The sequence below is a fragment of the Suncus etruscus genome, chromosome 4, assembly GCF_024139225.1.
Source record: "Suncus etruscus isolate mSunEtr1 chromosome 4, mSunEtr1.pri.cur, whole genome shotgun sequence".
NCBI lineage: Eukaryota > Metazoa > Chordata > Mammalia > Eulipotyphla > Soricidae > Suncus > Suncus etruscus.
Genome location: NC_064851.1, coordinates 84,748,240 through 84,754,457, shown reverse-complemented (window position 1 = coordinate 84,754,457; position 6,218 = coordinate 84,748,240).

Here is a 6,218-nt window from a genome sequence, read left to right as displayed (position 1 = left end):
GAGCCAGTGTGATTTCGGTGAATCCACTTCAGGGGAGAGTGGGTTGCTCGAACCAGGCGTACGGAGAAATATGAAATATGAAATAAATTAAACCACACAGAGAATGTGGGGGTCAACATGTTTCTGGCAGGAGTGCGACAAGTTTAATTTTTGAGCAGGGGGATTTATAGGGGTAAAATTAGCCACAGGTGAAGAATAATTGTAATCACAAAGCCTAGTATAACAATAACAATACCTAAGCTATGGGTGTGACTATAAAAATTCTAAGTTAGAAGAGAGAAGGTCACAGCTCAAGGTAACTCTAAGCAAGCTTGCTTTAAATGCAAAATCAGGATTAGGAGGAAGTAGGAAATATCTAGAAACTTGATCTTTCTAGGTTGGACTCTATATTTTCAGAGGTCAAGTAAAGGGTGGTACCAAAATCCCCAAGAATGAGCTTCTCTATTTCTAAAGGAGAGTCAATAATCAAAATCTGCATTCGGGTTACACCCTTGATTACCAGAAACTGCAGTTTCAAAGAGTAAAAATTGTCTTTGCTTTAAGGGCTGACTATATCCAGAAAAGGGGTTCTCAAATAAACTTTGGTGCTGGAATTTCTGAGCCAAACTATTTGATAGAGGCTATTATTTTGTCTGAAATAAACAAAGGAGAGATAGTCAGATACTGGCTGAAAATGTAATGCCAGGCGTCTCTTTGGAAATTCCTCAACCATCCACGCAGGGGAAAATGGCGTCCACAGTGGGCCTTTTGAGGCACCCCATGGGGGTTAAATTAGTTCTACCCACCAGAAAAATCTGAGGATACATCTGGTGGGCTGAGCCCCCCTAAAAGCTTAGGCATGCCCTGGCATTCAACTGTTCTACAACGAAATATATTACATTTAAATAAACATGGGAAGAGTGTGTTAGGCATAATAATATAGAAGCTACTAATTTGCCTCTTTTATTATTGAAATTTACTATAACCAAATTTTTACCACTATGAAAACTTTTACTTTAACACACAAAGGAAATAATAAAACATTTTTTATAAATGGTAGGCATTGCACATGTTACATTCATTTTTCTCTGTAATAGACTGTGCACATTTTTGTCTTCATAACTAATTGGCACTACCTTAAATATAGGAGTCAATATTTTTTCACACACATAACCATGTTAAGAAATGGATTATTGATTCAGCTACTTAGATTTCTCTATGATTAGTATTGGTATGAAAATAACTTGTCAACAAATATTAGGAAAAACCAAATATGTAACAAAATTAAATGTCATTCTGATAATAGGTATTAAATAAAAAGAACATAAACCATAAAATTATATATACATATATGTATTTTAATTCATTCAACTTAATAAAGGAAATGGTTTTTAACAGAGATGCCTGAGATTTAGCCAATATTTTTCTGTTCAGTGGGTAAAATAAAAAATATAAAAAATAATAAATAAACAGTTGATGATTAAGTGAGACCACATCTAGAGTCTCAAACCAGTGAATGTAATTGTGGTTTCTCAGGAAATATTCAGAATCTATTTTTCTACCATCATCTATCTCCATTGCATATCAAATGTTCTATATTTCTAGGCAATCATCTTGATAAAATGTGAGTAAAGAACCACTACTGATATTATAAATGAACTACTTAGACACTTACAGTAATAGAAGATATTAATAATAAACTTAATGGAGATTTCTAGCAACCCAATTTATCATTTGAAAAAGTACAAACCGATGGTATTTTGTGCTATTATCAAGATCTTAGTAAGAAAATCTGTTAAAAATGTTGCAATTCTAACTTTCATTAAATATATGAATATATTGTAAGTTGCCTCTCTACTAATATTAACTAAGGTTTTCTTCAATTTTATTCCTATTATATTATATTATATTATATTATATTATATTATATTATATTATATTATATTACTAGTCCTTTTTCCAGTTCTCCTATATTTCCTCAAAACTCCCACTTCTGTGGTCTTCTATGGTGTGACATTACCTTTTTCTTCAAACTATCAGGTTTATTGCTTCATAGACAACAAAGAACATTCACCCTTTATACTAGGTGCCAAAAAAAGCAATGCAGTTTTGTTTGGGTGTTTTGGAAGGCATAATGTGTGTTTCTGAGAATCTAGATGCTATGAATAGAGAAATCAAAGTCAAAGAAAGAAAACTAATGATAACTCCAACTGAGCCACCTTAATCAACTAAATTTGATCCTTAACTTACACCATATACAAAAATCAACTTAAAATATATTGAAGACACAATCTGCAACCATGAAACTCATAAAGCAAAGCAAAGGGAAATATTCCTTGACATTAATTAGTCCTAGCAATGACTTTTTGTGCACTGTGCACAACACTCAAGACACAAAAGCAAATGTAAACAAATCACCAATGTGTCTAATATATCTCTACACAGTATAACGAAATTAAAGAATAACTTATTAGCACAGAGAAAGAAATTCAAACAATATATCTGATAAGAGCTAACATAAAATATATTATAACCATATATATTTCAAAAAAATATAACCTTTTTAAAATGGGTGAAGAATTTCATAGACATTTTCCTAAAAATTAAACAATTATGGAAAACATGAAAAATATTTGATAACACTGATAGTCAGGCAAATTAAAATCAAACCCACAGTCACTTGCCACTTTCTAACAATTAATATAATTACTACTGATGTAAGATAAGAGTTGACGGTATTGGTGAGGATAGTAGAGAAAAAGTAATACTTGTTCATGACTGGTTGAAAATATAAATTATAGTAATTATGAAAATCAGTAAAGATATTTCTCAAATAACTGAAAGTAGAACCACCATAAAATCCAGGAATCTATACTCAAAAGAAATAAAATCAGTTTTTCAAAGACATAATTGCACTTCCCTATTACTTTAAAGCATTAATCACAATCACTAAGTTATATATAACAGTATATATCAAATATACTATATAAAAGTCTGTTAAAAATTAGTAGACTGTGAAATTGTGGCTACAATTGGAGTTTTATCAAACGAATAGGGGTAGACCTTAGTAGAACTATTACTATGAATAATAACATTATCAAATACTTAAAATATGCTGAGAGTAATAGACTTCTATTACTCTTATAAAAGGCTACCTGTGGGGCTGGCGAGGTGGCACTAGAGATAAGGTGTCTGCCAAGGAAGGACTGTGGTTCGATCCCCTGGCCTCCCATATGGTGCCCCCAAGCCAGGGGCAATTTCTGAGTGCTTAGCCTGAGCATCAAACTGGTGTGGCCCGAAAAACAGAACAAAAAAAAAAAAAAGGCTACCTGTTTGTGAATAAATATTAACTAATATGTATATTAAATGTTCATGTTGTGCTACACCCAGTATGTTTAGGAGCTACTCCAGGTCAGTACTCAGTGAATAATATTCCCAAATGGTGTTGGAGAATCAAATGCAAAGTATGTGACTCAGTCCCTTGAGCTACCCACCTCCAACCTTCCAGTTATTTTTAAAAAGGAAGACAATCTATTACACTCTCAATTCTTTCAATTAGGAATATTTTTTTCTTGATTCCAAAAACATGATTTTCTTCCACTTACAATTTCTTCCCTACCAACCATTCTCTTATGCCAAATGAAACTCTTTTATTTTCTTTCTTTCATTTACTTTTTAAATTTTTCACAAGTTCTCACTAATGCAAATGTACTCTTAAGACTTCTCTAGTCATTAAACTTCATTGGTTCTTCAGGTGGTCATATGACCCAACAGAAAACTTTCTCAATTTACTAAAATAAATTATTCTATATTTCCACTGCTTCTTGTGTATTTAATTAAAATTAAAATCTACCAAAAAACCTACTACAACTTGTATATCTATGAATACTTGTGTTCATTAATAAATGGATGGATAGTAAAAGAAATATATGAAGAGTCTAGAGAAGTGATTAAATTTTTTTTGCAGAGGCATATTTTTGTATCAAGCTTAAACACTAGCTAAAAGTAAAATAATTGCAGTGAGGGAAAAAAGGTTCCATAATAGAAAAATTAGTGGAGCGCAGCAAGGTCATCTGGGGTAAAATTATTATAAAGAGAGTAGTAAATGATCATTAGAAGTTAAATTTTCTGAGAGACTGGGAAGAGAAACACAAATCCTATGCTTTGATACATTCAAAAAAGAAGTAATGATAAATGGGAAAAATATATACTTGCATGCAGAGAAAATTGCCAAGCAGAGGTGTCTAAAAACGGTGTTAACCTTTTGAAATTGTATTTATTGATAATTAGCTAAATATAGAAAAACTAATGAATTATTTCCATTTTTAAATTCCTTTGCTAGTTACTAGGTTTTGTATTTTCTCCAAAAAATCATCAGCCACAATATTCTATTTATAATTAAATTATACTTTATTAATACACTGATACTTTATTTTAAACATAGTATGTATGTCTTATAAAATACTTAATAGGATATTATCAATAAACTATTAAACTCAGCTATTATTCCAAAAAATATAAAATACAGGGCCCAGAGTGGAAGCACAGTGGTAAGTCCTTTGCCTTGCATGTGTCTGACTAAGAATGGACAAAAGTTTGATTCCTGGCATTCCATATTGTCCCCTGAGCCAGGAGCAATTTCTGAGTGTAGGATCAGGAGTAACCCCTGAGCACTGCTGGATGTGGCCCCCCCAAAAAATTATATATATATATATATAATACAAAGTTTAAAACAACCTAAGTTTGTTTGCAAATGCAAGTTGAAAAGAAAACATACATAACTGTTACAATACTTAATTCTCATTTTTCACAACAGGAGTAAATCTATTCAATTCTGAAATCTAAATTGTTACTCCTTTGGTGAGATATACTATTGAAATCAGGCCAAAAGAATTTGTTAAAGTAACAAGAATAAGAATGAAAATTTTGCCTTCCTGAGACAAAAGAATGAAACAGACTAATGAGATCGTGTTAAACATTTAAGTAACAAGTTATAGAGGAGCTAAATTTAATCAACTCCAGAAATTTGGGAACAAAGTCATGATAAAATTAATGTAATAAATTCTTATAACTTACAAAAGATTAACAGGTTTAAGTATAAAGGCAATAACCTGAGTTATATGATATTTGTAGAGATATTTATATGATATATAGAGAGAGTACACAGGTCTTAATGAAAAGTTAGAAGCAAACAAAAAAAAGAGGAAAAAGAAAAAAAGTTAGAAGCACTGAAAGAAGAAAGTTCAATTATTCTCAATATTCCTTACTACATCATAAATAAATAATATTTAAATTAGAGCTTTCTGATTCCTGCATGAGGCTGCTAAGGAAGACCCCAGCTAAGTTAGTTCCATAAAGGTTTGCCTATCAGGAAACAGAGAAGCAGGGAGGAGTGTGGTGGCTCTACTTTGCTGCAGCTGTGGGCATCATCTAGCCCATGAACCCCACCACAACATTCAGTAAAAGCCACACTATAAGTGTGTCAATGGGGAAATAATTCAGGACAACAGCATGTATAGAGAATATAGATGGCAGCTCTGATGATGCAGAAAGTACCAACCATATAGTTAGCCTCCAAGACAAGGAGTTTTGAGTAGTAATATGGAGGATGCTCATAGAAATAAAAAAAAAAAAGAATAGATCAAACTGAACAGAACACAAAGATAGAAATCAGAAAACACTAAAGTTAAATAATGGGACTGAGGGGCCGGAGAGATAGCATGAAGGTAAGGCGTTTGCCTTTCATGCAGGAGGTCATCGGTTCAAATCCTGGTGTCCCATATGGTCCCCCGTGCCTGCCAAGAGCAATTTCTGAGCCTGGAGCCAGGAATAACCCCTGAGCACTGCCAGGTGTGACCCAAAAACCACAAAAAATAAATAAATAGATAGATAGATAGATAGATAAATAAATAAATAAATAACAGGACTTAAAAACTCAGTAAATAAAATTAAAAACTCAATGGAATGCCTCTACAACAGAGTAACCGCAGCTGAGGACAGAATCAGTTAGCTGGAAGATGAGATGCAAAGTAACTCCATACAACAGAAGAGACCCAAAAAGAATCTTAAAGAAAATGACCAAACGATATAAAAAATAAACTAAGAAAACAAAGAATGTGAACAGTTGAAAATAGAAGTCCTTCACAAGTTTAACAGAAACAACATAAGAATCATTGGAGTCCCAGGGACCCAGAAAGAAAATCCCCAGGTAGAATCAATAGTGAAGGACACAATTAAAA